The sequence below is a fragment of the Zonotrichia albicollis genome, chromosome Z (genome assembly GCF_047830755.1).
Source record: "Zonotrichia albicollis isolate bZonAlb1 chromosome Z, bZonAlb1.hap1, whole genome shotgun sequence".
NCBI classification, from domain to species: Eukaryota; Metazoa; Chordata; class Aves; order Passeriformes; family Passerellidae; genus Zonotrichia; species Zonotrichia albicollis.
In genome coordinates, this window is record NC_133860.1 from 64,092,890 (window position 1) to 64,107,518 (window position 14,629).

Consider the following 14,629-nt stretch of genomic DNA (forward strand, 5'->3'; position numbering starts at 1 on the left):
TAGTGAAGGTGACTGTCAGCTTCTTGTGCCATGTGTACATGTCCCTATTTAGAAATTCTGACCTAACAGCTCTGATCAGCTTATACCACAGTGATGATCAGAAATGACTGCATGTGAGATGACTACTTCTATCAGGTCAGCTTCTGCTCATGTGAATAAGAATACATTTTAATTTCTTGGGAATAAATAGAGGCATTTGTCCAGATGACCTCCTTGAGGATTTTTATTAAGATTCTGGTCATCAGACCTGTGTGTTGAGTAGGCAATAGGCAGCAGATACATGTATATGCTTAGCTGACTGATGTTGTGTGGCCTATTTGGTTTAAGCAAGTTTGGAGATACTATGTGTTTTTATTTCAAAAGCTACTTCCCTGTAGAATTTTTTTTTTGTTGACAAGACAAGAAACAAGCCATAACTGACACTCAAGAAATGTTTACATGGAAGTGTAACTGACCTACATTATGACAGAGATCGTTCTACAATACTACTTCAAGTGAAGCAGTATTATGTATAGGATGTCTTTTGCCACCATGGAAAATTGTTAATCATATACAGCATGCCTGCTTGGAAAAAATACCCTGAAGTGTGAATTAGAAGAGCCCTGTTCCCATTTTCCAACATTGCATTGAATATGAAGCCTATTGGTACTTTTTAATGGGATCTGGATAGAGCACACAGAAAGTTAGAGACAAGATGCAAAGCGTTTGATGCTGTCCCACACAACATCCTTGTCTCCAAAGAGATATGGATTTGAAGGATGTAGTACTTGGTGGGTGAAGAATGTCTGGATGGCTGCACAAGAAGGGTCGTAGTCGACAGCTCATTTTCTGTGTAAATAACAGTGGTCAGGGCGTCCCTCAGGGGTCAGTACTGGGGCTGACACCGTTCAACATCTTACCAGAGACATGTGCAGTGGGATCGAGGGTGCCCTCAGCAAGTTTGGCACCAACACCAAGCTCTCTGGAGCAGTCAGCATACTGGCAGGCAGCAGTGCCATCCAGAGGGGCCTGGACAGGCTGGAGGGGTAGGGATGTGAAGGTCAACAAGGCCAAGTGCAGGGTCCTGTACCTGGATCAGAGCAACTACAGACAGAGCTGCAGGAGGGAGGGGATTCTGCCCCTCAGCTTGACTCTTGTGAGACCCCACCCTAAACACTGTAAGCAGCTCTGACGCCCCCAGCATAAGAAGGACATGGAACTGCTGGAGCAAGTGCAGAGGAGGGCCACAAATATGCTAAGAGGGCTGGAGTACCTTGCCCATACAGATAGACTGAGAAAGTTGGGTCTGTTCATCCTGGAGAAGAGAAGGCTGTGTGGAGACCTCCTAGCAAGCTTGCAGTATCTGCAGGGTCCTGCAGGGATGCCAGAGAGGAACTCTGCATCAGGAATTGTAATGTAATGTCAAGGAGTAATGAGTACAAACTCCAAGAGGGGAAATTTAGGTTACATACTGGGAAGAAATTCTTTACTCTGAGGAGGGTGAGACACTGGCTGCCCAGGGAGTCTGTGGAGGTCGCAGCCTCATCAGTGTTGAAGCCCAGGTTAGACAGGGGTTAGAGCAACCTGATAGAGTGGGAGAAGTCCCTGCACAAGGCAGCAGCGGTTGGGACTGGATGATCTTTAAAGTCCCTTCCAACTCTTCATTTGTAATTCTATGAATCTAACCTATTCAGCTTTGCCTCAGTTTTCTACACAAAGCTTCATGTCCCCTCTACTAGAATTTTCTCCATTGAAAAAGGCAGTCTGCCATCCTTGGACTTTTCTTTATTTCCTTCAGCACGTCTCACCACTCATGGTTATTGCTTCTGCTTTCACCAAGTTCCAGATTATTTGGTTTTAGTCTGAAGAGTACAATTAAAAGTTATAACCTGTAAATTCTGGCTCTTCCTGCTCAACCAGTGGGCACTTCCTTTGCTGTCTTCCATCAGAAAAAAAAAACCCAAAAAACAAAAGAAACCTGAATCTCTGGTCCTGGCTTTGTGCTTAGGAAGTCTTAATTTTTCTGCAGTTTTGCAGGGTGAGACCAAAGAGACATGAAGCAGGACTAAAGAAAACTTCTTTTTTTTTTCTTGCTTGCTGCATATAGGACTGTCCTCTTCCTCCAGTTTAGAGCCCTGAAGGCTTTGTGGTTTTCCCTTTCTTCTCCTTTCTTTTTATTCCAATTCTCCTCATTTTCTTCCATCAAGAAGATGGTTGGTTATTTTCAAGAATTTATGTATCCAGTCCCATTGACTCCCAAACAACTGGATGGGAATGTGTCAAGAAGGAAAAACAGTTCTTGATTACAGTTTCATAATAGAAGAAAAAGAGGTTATTCTGGGAATGTTCCCCTTTATCATATTTCTTCATGACATCTGTCGAGACAAGCTTCATTCCAGCTTCCCTAAGGACAGATTTACCAAGTGTGCTTCAACAGGAAGGGAGGAAATTGAGAAGTAAATTTTGGAGTTACAGAGAGTTCTGCCTTGCAGATTAGATCCATGTGGGTCTGGATCAGACTATCTTTAGCATAAAACTGGATGTTAGGTGTTCTGTTTATCACTGTTGAACAAAAAGTCTTACTGTAAGAAAAGAATTTACAAAAACAAACATTGTAAGAAAAATGGGTTTCCAAGGAATAAAAACCTTTTCGTGCTTAATTGACAAATGTCATTGCTTAGAAATGAAAAAAAAGTCAAAGGAATGGGTACATATAAGATTTGAAACATTATTTTTAAGCTATGAGGTTTCTTTGAAGTTTGACTTTAATATCAAAAGATTGCACAATTAAAGATAGTATTAAAGTAATTTATTTGTTTGTCAGGCTCAACACATCAAAAACCCAGACACCTTGGTCATAAAAGGTAGAAGAATTAAGGGAGAGGAAAGTAGTCCTGCAGCTCCACACTGTTTGCTTCTGCAACTGAATGTGGACCCAGTGTTATGTGCACAGGGAGGCTTGCACTGGCAGAGAGCATTATACCAACAGACGCAGATGTCCAGCACTCCCTGCTTGTGTATGACCTTTCACAACACTCAGGTTTACACAGTTTGGGACAGAGCACAGATTATACTGGGCTGTTCATGATTAGCACATCTGGGAAGGCACATCAGAGCACCCGTGTGGTAGGCAGAGCTAATAATGCATAGTGAGTAGAGAAGGCAATGCTGCAGTTTTCTAAGAAAGAAGGCAAAGCAGCAGGACCCTAGGGACAGCTTTGGACAGAGATGAAGGAATTCACAGGGATAAAGAGCTGAGGAATATCTTGAAATACCAAGTTCTGAAGAGGGTAGGGTAGAAGAATCAGTACTTGCTACAGAATATGCTGACCTGTTCATGAAAGCTTCATTAATTTTACAGAGGTTCATTTTTTAGCACTAATGGAATGTATTCATAAATATGTAAAGTTAAAAGAAAGTTTTGGGATATCTTTAAGATATGAACAAGAAGGTAATTAAACCATCTCTAACTCAATGCTGTACTTTCACTAACATGTAGAAAAAAAGGCATCACAGCTTTGTGATGAAATGGGATGAAGCATAAATATTTTTGAGATGGAAAAATTTGAAAACTTTTAGGAATTCAGTTTTGCAGCAGAAGTGCTGATATTTCCAAGTGCAAATTGCTTCTGAATGAAAAACAGGTTTCTATTTATGGAAAATATTTTCTGTTAACAACCTCAGAAAAAATGTTATGCCTTTGCTAGGGGAAGAACCATGCAATCAAAAAATTTCTGACCAGAAGTAGCTAAAAATTAGTGAGATTGATTTCTTTTTCTCTTCCACACTATTAAAACAAAATGCTACCCATGTAACTGTGTCTTTTGAACACTGTGCTTCTGCTAATAGCATAAATCACCAGGATTTCCATGTATTTTGAAGCTACAGAAAAGTGAAAATGAGAGGTCAGCCAGACATTGTGTTAAGTATAATCACATCAAGACATAGAAAATAAGACTGCTTTCCTGCCTAAAAGAATTGGTTCAAGACAGAAGAGTTCACTTGCCTTTTTTCCAGGAACAATGCACAGTACAAGTTATATAAAGAGGCTGGAATATATTGACTGTGCAGTTGCTATCTGATTGTGATAAAAATTGCGAACAATTGTGCCAATTAGACAACCATAAATCACCCATTTGAGACTAGATGTTGGTGGAAACAGCAGGAAATAACTGATCATGTCTATGCAAGCAGTATCTTATTTCCTAGAAGCGGGTAAATGAAAATGAGCATGGACCAGGCTAGTCAAGTGTGTCTGTCAGGTGTGCTGTGGAACACTGTACTAGATATTATATTGTGTAATGAAACAACTCTCTGGAAAAACTACATTTTATTTTCCTTTGTCTCATTTCTCTACTTCTCTCAAAGGGGAGAAGGCAGGTCCTGGCCTCTGTACAATCAGCAGATGTTCTGAGAGTCATTTCTATTTTGGTTTTGGTGTTTGCTCTTAGCTTTCCCTGGTAATGGAGCTGCCTGGAAGAAAAAAGTACTTTACTGTTTTCTCAACAGTAAAGAATTAAGTATTAGTTTGTTTGGGGGTTTTTTGTATAATGTGTTGATGAAATTAGCATTTTCTTTCACTGTCAATTTCCAGAGGGAAATTTAATCTTGCTTGAATTTATAGGAAAAAGAAACTTTTGACTGGCAAGTTTCCTCACTAAAGAGGACACAGTAAACCCTCAAATGGCATGAAATATTTACCAAAATAAAGCTGAAATATTTACCAAAAGAACAAGAACTTTTTTGATGCTGCTACTGAAAAATTGCAACATTCCCTTTTCATGTTCTTTCATCTTGTCTGAAAACTCAGAAGAGAATAAGTATTGTGGAAGAATTCTCACTGCCTCTGACAAGATTTTTTTCTACTTACTCTAAAATCCAAAAGATTCTTTCATACTAAAGTGAACATTTTTAATGAGCTTAGACCATTCCAAATACATTGATGTCTCTGGGATAAATCTGCCGAAATGAGAGGACCTTCCCTGGGGTTTACTTTATAGAGCTAACCAAACTACCTATGGTGTTAAACAGTCTTTCACCTGGATTTTTGGAAGAGTATATGCCCAGTTTATTTCAGCAAAATGAATTCTGCTGAAAAAATGCCACAGGAGAGTTCAGAAAACAATCTCTGAACACCTGCATCTCTTTGTGTTAGTTCCTTGACTTTCTCCATCTTTGTAGACACGAGAAGGTGTCTGAAAGGGGACAAGAAGGGGACCTGAAAGGTACTCAGATCAGTATGCCTTTGCTATAAGGTGACTTCTCTTTTCCCCATGTTCAAGCTTTACTTAGGAAAGCATTCTACTTTTTGCTTTATGTCTTGAGAGAAACCTCCAGCTCCTTCTTTCTTGTGCTCAGAATTGCACACAGTACATGCCCTTTTAGTGGAATCTGGGAGGTAGCCCATGCAGATGCCTTGGATGATTCAGGTTTGTAAGGTCCAATGGTATCCCATGCAGGAATCAGTGCATAATTGCCCACTGCTTCTTCTTGCTTGCATGAAAATGAGGACCTAGAGTAATGTCACTCAACATGGACTCACCATCTTCTTCCACTATGGAACCAGAAAATGAAAACAGTCTACCCAGGAATGAAAGATTTCTTTTTTTCTCCAAATCACCTCTCCCTGCCTGCAGATCTGCTTTAAGCACAAACTACTGTTGGCAATAAGCAGGAACTGAAGCAATGTAAAGGGAGATGTATCAGAACCTTGAATTGTGGAGCAGATGTCCCACTTGCGCTGCAATGGTCCTGTTGAGCACAGCACCCTCCCTAAGATAATTTATTATCCACTACAACTGGGATTTACAAGGATAAATATCTGATAGAGTCTTTTAGTGTGAGCTAATGTGATTAATTCATTTGGTTCCCCATACAGCTTGGCACAGGCGCTCTGAGACCAACATCTTTGAGAACTCTGTGAAATTCTGTCATGGTAAGTCATGAGGGAGCCTAGCAGGAACAGGTGGCAGCAACAGATTCTTCAGCTATGCTCCCAAAATGTTTTTTTTTTTTGTGTAATATTACTTCGATGTAGCATGTTGGGGTTTTTTGTATATTAATTTTAAGAAATATATGGATTCTGATGAGTACTCTTAAAGTCTCCTACCTGAGCTGTTCCAGTTCAGGAGCTGAAACTGAAGAAAGCACTTGGATTTAAAGAACAAAAAACCCTTTAAATTACTGTCACAACCTTAGTGGGTGGTGAAAGACTGACGTGTACAAACCCATGGAAACAACAGTATTGCAAACAGAAAAGGGTCAGATTTCCCCAGCTGACTCGAAAATGATTAAGGTCCTAAAGCCTGTTAAAGCTTAGTTTATCAGGGACTTCACTTAAGCTTTCCAGGGACCAAAGGAATTAGTATTTGCTCAAGGAAGGGATCAGCCTTCTGCTGCAGCTGTGCTTCCCTGTACTGAAAGATCAGAGCAAACCACAATGATATTAATGTCAGCAAATGACCTCACTACTTAGTATAGACTTGCACTTCACTGCCTTTCCATGTGATGCTGTAAGGTTCAAAGAATTAGCTGTGTTCTTTACAAGGTGAACTAAGCAATCAATTTTCCAGGAGTGCTTTTGGAGTACCAATTTTTAAAAAGCTGGTATCTTAAAATAACTTTTTGCAATTTTATCTCCTATGTAGTGATGAATCTGCCTGCTCTGTACTGCTATTAAAACCATGTACAAAACCTTAACTCTTGCATCAGGTTTTGGTTACGATGTCATCCATCCTTGTTAGTCAAAATGATATCAAATTAACGAATGGGAATAAAAAATGGCAACAGGACCAGGAAGTAACTTCATCTGCATGAAGAAGCAGGCCTAGTTAGTAGCCTGTGCTAAAATAAGGCTTTTTCCACAGCTGCCAGGCAGGTGGGTCAATGCCCTGTAATCCAGTTCACAACATTATTCTGTGTGGCCTGAATACAAGAAAATCTTTGGTTAGCAGGTGCACTATAAGAACACTTACTTTGAAAATGTTTTCAGAAGGAACTGGGCAAAGCTCATCCAAATCACAAGAAATACACTGATTTTCAGGACACATCACAAGAGCCCTTCTCTTAGTCCAGATCTGCATCACATAACCACAAGTATTTTTATTCTACCATCCACATAGGTATTATTCTTCCCAGAGTGCCGGCCTAGGGCTGAGTGTGTGTGGGTCTTTTTTTACTCTGGTCTCTGGGGCTGCTATGAGAAGCAACCTAGGAAGAGAGCTTAGCTTCAGCTGCTGTGCAATACAGCCAACTTTTGGTCACCACCTTCTTACAGCCTGTCTGTAGTTTGTAGCTGAGGGGTCAAAAACATCTGCCTCTCCTAAGAAACTCCCAATCTTACAGGAATGCAAGCATCAACATTAGCAGGAAGAGAAGCAATTCACAGACAACATAGAAATGCACTGTGGTTATCATGGTTGCCATCACAAAAGGAACTATTGAAAAGGACTCAAAAAGGGAAAGAATCAAGGAATTCTACAATTGAGGCTTCAATTCAGCAGAACAACAAAAGGCTCACAGCTGAACTTTCCTGTCTCCTCACTGGTCCTTTGAACCAGTGCTTTCTGTCTTCAAGGAAATGCATTCATTTTGATGGAAGCACATTATTCATTGTTTCATTTTACCTATATAGGCCACAGACAAATGCAAATTATAAAGAAAGCACTAATGTGAAATGGCAACTTCATATTACCATCTATAAAAAATACCTCGAGGCAGTAAAGAACATTCTGAATAGCATTTCAAAGCTGTAGTTTTTAAAGCTATCTAAGAAATGATGAATTTTTTTCTTGATTACCTTATCTGAAAAATCTGTTAAGCTTTCATTCAATATCTATGAGTGCTACCACTCATAGAAAAAGTGTGAAACAAGACAGAAATTAAGCTAAACACTACTGTAAAATGATGAATTTTCACTCTTTCCCCACATCTGTAAGCAAGAAGTAAGGTGTCAGTGAAAGTGTGAGAGAACAAATACTAACTTCATCTGGTTAAGGGAAGAAATTAGAACAAAGAAATCCAAGGTTAAAAAGTCTTTTTCTCAAAGTGATATCCAGACCAGTTTTTTGTATGAAGTACATGGAAAACAAGTTAACAGAAAAACAGTATGCACTGGTCTCCTATTTCCACAAGAAAAGTGACTAATGACAGGGAACAGTTTTGGCAGAGTTGTTGGACAATCCACTCAGTATTGACTACTGAACTACTTAGAAACCCCACACGTTATTATCTTTCACATTTTGGATGAAAGGTCTAGAAAACAAGGAATTAGATAGATTTTTTTAAAAAACCCTTTATTGGACATGATGAATATGAAAATATCCTTCCTCTTGATGGTCTTAAGACACTTTAAGTTACTTTTCAGCATTACCTTTTGCCTTACTATAGCTGAATTGGGAGATTAACATGGTGCATATTTCATAAAACTATATATATTCTCTTCTGGGAGAACACTGTCCCTGCTGTGCCTTCCATAGCCTGCTTTCTCCTGGCAGGCCCATTCAGAAGATTGATTGAAAATGAGTCATTCTAAAAATACATTGTTTTTTAAATCTTCTTGCAAATTCAAGAAGATTTAATAGTGCAAATATATCACTGTGACAAATTTAATTAAGAAAGAAAAAAAGGCAGATTAAACCAATGTCTTTCCTAAATGATATGAAGTAACTTTCATCCAATTAAATGATGTCAGCTTCTGCTAACCATTTTCTTGAGAAGTACAATTAGAAAAAAGGGTCCTCCAAAGATAGCTGAGAACCTGTAAAAAATGTTCTTATCTGCTGAAACAATACCTTTTAAACTCCAATTTAAACTATTGTTCTTAGTGTTCCTGCATCTTTGCAGGACTGCCACTGCTGAAACCCATTCATTCTAGAAAATAAATGCTTAGCTAGAATTACTTTTCACATGTTAGGAGTGTAGGGATTCATTGCATCCTCAGAAAGTTGTTTTAGGTAGGTGAGATTAGCTTGGGAATGATGCTGATCCAAATTTGACAGCAGGCCATCCTAGTTTGCTTTACAAAGACTTTCTCTTCCTCCTTCTGTTGTGGGATGAGGGCTGAGCACAGATCCTGTTTAAGACAGAATTGGCATTAGTATCCACTACTCAGCCTAGCATGAACACAAAGCAATGTTAAATCCCCTGCAAACCAGGACTGGAGGAGGGAGAGAAGAAAATGACAGAAACTGGATTCTTAGTAAGGCATCAGGCTTTATCCACAAGGAAGAAGAACAGAAAAGGGATTCAGAAAGAGCACACAGCAGACCTGAAGACAGCAGGTATTGAAGCAGGAGTTCAGAGCTGTACAGACAGGAAAGGGATGTAAGACAGTATCAACCCTTGGCCAATTTTGTTCTGCAGAGAGGCAGGTCTGAAAAGCAATGAACAATTAATTGATTGGAAGATTAGACCAAGCATTTAGCAGCAACAGGGAATAATATTATTCTTAAGCCCTGTAAACTTGTTTACGTTTTTAATTCAGTTAATGCCCAAAAACATGGGAAACTACTCTTCTACTAAACTCCATGGAATCTGTCAACATCATAAGCCACACTTAGAAAAGCTGTCGAAGGAAATTTATCTAAGATTTACACAGTTTGGAGATGGTTTCAGTTTTATGTCACTTACCTTTCTATCATATGCATAAGTTTATAAATTATATCACCCTCCCAAAAATAATATTTGAAACATTAAATTAAATACCAATTAAAATACAAAATTAAATACAAATTGATTAGTAACAGGAAAATTTCAGGAAGTTACTATCTCTCTGCATCATTACAAATGCAAGAGGTTTTCTATTTCCATTTTCTCATCCCATATTCTTTAGCTCATTAACTAAAGATCCTCTCATTGCTCTGCTGCAGTTAAGCTGCATGACTCTATTTTGGTCTTCTCATCAATTTAAAATAGCACTGTCATTTCTTAACTGCAGCACACTGAAATGCACAATAAGCATGTGGTTAAAATCCAGTGTTGCCCAAGTTTTGTCAGAAAAAGTTTTTACTGTCTGTGGATCTCTCTTTTTCTAAAAAGTCTTGATGGTTATTAACTATGGATCTAAATGTTATGCTTATTCTTTTGTAGAAGTCCCATCCTCCACCATGTAACATAAAGATGAGAGAATGTTTTTCTATATGTGGAAGCATCCTCTTGAGCATTATGATAGCTTTAAAAATTTGATACCTTCATTTATTTTGCATTTATAATTCATGCAGATTTCAGTCTGAAACAGCCTCTTTCTGGAAGTTTTTGCAGAAGGAAATCTCCTTGGAGTCTCAAATTTTTTTTCCCTTGCAAGAGGAATCTAATAATTAATCCATACCATAGGATATAAACACCCAGTTTCTATGGATTGTTTTGTTTTGAAAGTAGGTTCAGCTCTGTCTTGGCAGTTTTCTTCTTCAATGTAAATAAATATCTATAACATGATTTATATTCTAGGAGTGTCTCATAGTCCCATACACCTGAAGCCACACTGGCACACAGTACCTGAAAAATCATCAGTGCAAAATTTCTAGATTTGAGGTGAAAGTAAATAAAAAGAAGAGGCAGAGAAAAGCTACAAAAGCCTTGTCTGGTGACTTAGCTCCTAGTCCATCTTTTTTTCTCCATGCTAGTGATGCTGCAGCATTCTTCCTCTGGAATGCAATTCACCTTTACTGGAACAAGCCAGATTTTCCCCAGGGCATGAAGAAGAGCATTGTTCCTCTGTCACCCTGTACTCATTCAGTCTGGTTTTGTCTCAGCCACAGAGTATTCTAAGAGCAGGATGAGATACCAAATACTGAATCTTCAGTTTATTTTAGTGATACCTTTTACTAGCTAGGTCTCAAAACCAAGAAAAAGGTTCAAGGAAAAGTAAGCACTCATGTCATGTTTGTCAATGAGAAAGGAGAATTTTGCTAGCAAGAGCTCAGTGTTTGTGACATAATTTTAGCAGGTTTTCTAGTGGGCTGGGATATTTTGTCTGCCATATGTGTGTATCTGAGTGTGTTTGACTGATTGCATTTTCTATAACAGCCTTTTCTCTCATGTGGACTTTCTGGGTAATTTGAATAGGTCAGGCTCACTCACAGCCAGCTCTGACAAGTGCTTTCATCTGCAGCTTCCTGTTAGCTCCACAGTGTTTATTCAGTTCTTGTCCTTAGTATGGGAGGGAGGTTTTCAAGGCTATGTTTATTGCTGTGGGATTAGTTCCTCCACTTCTCCCATCAGTTGTAATTGTTATTTTCAAGCAATTCCTTGACAGTGACAAATCTACAGTTTCTTACAGGTTTTCATCCTCAAAACTGTGACTGCAATGAAATCCATACCTCATTTGTTGTTCTGTCCTGCCTTTTTTTTTCCCCCTTTGTCTTGAACAGTTTAACTTTTGTCCAGCTGCAAAAGTAACCGGGATTCTTTTGAAGCATTGGTAAGCTGTAATGCTAAAATTCAAAGTAATGCACAGCTTGAATGTTGTGGCACCACTGGATTCTTTTCTGCAGTGATGGCTACTAAAATACCAGTGCTTGGTAGTGTTCACTGCATTTGGAAGTTATTTTCATGTGGAGTGGACATGGTTTGGTCATTGTGTTTTACCTAACAATCTGACTGTGAACAAGCATTTCTGTTATGTCATGTTTTTGTATGTGGAAGAGGTCTAAGGCAGAGGCTAAAAAAAAATCATTAATTTAATTTTATCATTTTACATGCAATGTTATAAAAAATCATCCTATGCTTTATATCTGATCTTGAATTTAAGAGAAAATTGGTGAGTAATTGCCAAGTAAATTGATAGATGTGATTTTGTGGAAATGACAGAAGGAAACATTGCTAACTGGTGCTTCAATTTGTCACTCTTAGCTTTTGAGCATGAATTCACAGAAGATGTGCAGGACTCCAAGGAAGGTGTAACCTTGTTATTATGAATTTCCTTGTCCTGTGCTCCATGCCATTTTGTATTCTTATGGAAGACACCTGCTACTTTACATAAGGACATTTGGTTGCTCTTTTTTCTCAATGTCTTCTTGCCAAAGAAGAGCCAAGCTGTAACTGGTGACTCACAGAGATATAACAGTGTATTGTCTTCTTAAAAAGACATTTCCACAGCATACCTGACCACAAAGGAAGGTTAGAAGGAGGGAGCTGTGGAGGGAACTCCTGCTCTGTGGAGTCAAGTCTCGGTGGTGTACCATAGCCATGCATCTTCTGCCTTAACTTTTCACAAGAGCTCATGACACATTTGAAATATGTTCACTAGCAATGTGTCCCTGGAAAGCAATTTGTCTTTAGCAGTTAGACTGCAAAAGCTGGTAGTTTCCCAGTGGTTCTCTCTTCCATTAATTTCAGTGTTATTTGTACCACATTCTGCCCACACTGCTGCCTTGCAGTAGCGGCCAAAACATTACAGCTTCTATTTGGCACAAATAGGGTATGCTACAGGCACATGGCACCCATGGTCCTGCAGGAATGTGTTTCTCTGTAAAGTCTCATCACAGAGGGTGAGAGAGTGACATAGTCATGTTGTGATGATGCCCACTCATGTGACCTCAGTGTCACTCAGACTTGCTTTGAACCTAAAGACCTGGCTTTGGATGGAGTGCATTTTTTGTTAAGACAATTCAAAGTTTTAGGTATTGGAGGCTTTTGCCAGATAAGTATCTCTGATCCCACTGGGAAAAGGCAGGAATGTGCATTGTTTGATGAATCAATTAAAATTAATTTCCCCACAGCCAAGCCATCTTTGTGCTCATTAATATGGGTAAATTTCTTGTTAATCTGTCATTTTTCATCATTTTAATACCATCCCAAGAGCATGGGAAGCTTAGTATAGTTAATCCTCTTGAAGATGAGAGTTGTTGCTTTTTTTTCCTTACCTAAAACATGAAGGTCTCCCTTGGAGAAGCACAAATAGAGTTTCTTCACTGTCAACTGACAAAGTCTATTGGCAATAGCAAGGCAGTCTGTGAAAGATGTAAGCTTAAGTCTCCACCAATTAATGAACCAGAGCACTGTTAAATGCCAGCAGAGACCTAGGATGGACCAGAGCCAGACATTCTCTGCCAAACAGTAACACACTGGGGAAAAGTGGATGTGCATTAGCTCCAAATACAAGCTTACAGATGTGGCTGTCTGTTGTTTTTCTTATTTAAACATTCTGAGGTGACTGCACTTAAAATGCTGCAAAAACCTGGGTGAAGCTCTCACTCTTGGGAAAGAAAGGGAGTAAGCCTGGCAGAGAAATATGTTTCTTAAACCTACCACTCACAATAAACAAATCCTAGGCCCCTAGGCAAAAGGAAGGTCCTGGCATTTTTACCCCAAAAGCAAGGAATCTCGGTGAGAGCTCAGGTGTCCTATTTAAGGGAAAGGATCTGTTTCAAATTTCCCTCTTTAGCCCACTAATACCCAGAAGTTTGAGAAGGCCCCAGGTTCTCCATAAACATATTGGTAACCAAATAAACAGGATGCCATTAGGCAGAAGGAAAGAAGCATGGAAGCAGAAAGCAAAGTATGAAGATATTGCGTGTTGTCACTGACCTTCTGTGTTCCAGTGACAGCTGGGCAACCTGCTGACTCAGTGTGCAGTTTCTGGGGTGGTCTCCCAGAACAAATGTGGACATCAGCTTGCCAAGCTGCCCTTGAAGGCCAGGCTGTACAGCCTGTTCCACTGCCTGAAAATTAATTCTCACCAGCTTCTTTCCTGCCTGGGAAAAGCTTCTAGATGCCTGACATGGCTGGCATAACTGACAAGGGTACAAAGAAGCTACTAATCTTGTAAATTGGTGGTAGTGAGGGCAGAGGTCCCAGCTTCACATCAACAGACAGAAGTAATGAATCCTGCAAATGTGGCAATGGAGATATGAGTCATTTAATGCAAGGGTGGAGCTGGCCAAAAATGTTTTCACCTGGAAATGTCTCATCCTTTCTCTTTCCAGGCAAAAAAGAGAGAGGTTTGGAAGGACAATTACGTGATGTGCAGGTCTGGGATTTGGAGTAGGGCATGTGTTTCTCTGTAATCACAGGGCAGAGCAGGAAACAGCTTTCCTTGCTAGGCAAGGAAGACAAATGTGTTTTCTGGCAGAGATTAGTTGACATGAGAGATCAGCAGACAATGCAGCAGCTCTATGAAGCTCTTCCAGTATTTCCATGGCCAAGCCCCGAGCTTCTCAGGTTTATGAAACCTTTCCCCTAGCAACTGCAAGTCCTTCACTGTCAGCAAGCAGGAGTACTGCCAAGAGTAACTCTGCAGAGACTCTGCAGAAAGGAGAGGTATGTACCCTAGCCTTGTCTCTCCAGAACATTTCAAGGAGATGTTGAAATGGTCAACATTTCAGCCTTGCTCAGCAGCCTTTTCTTGTTCCATAACATGCCACATTGCTATTAGTGTGTGTTTGTGCCCTTCCTCACACCTTTTGCTTTCATTTAGTCATAAAATCTGTGCACTTTGGAAAGAAGCAAGCCAGGAATTCACAAGCTGGGGCAGTCAGGGCTTAAGAGGTCATCAGTGGAGAAACATGATGGGTACTTAGCACAGTAAGCCACTTTCTCAATGCAATGCTCTCTCTCTCACACACATTTCTGCTTTCTTGACCAGACAATCTCCTCTGGCACAGGAGATCCACTGGGTAGTGGGCTCCCGACAGGCCTGTGCCTCTATCCC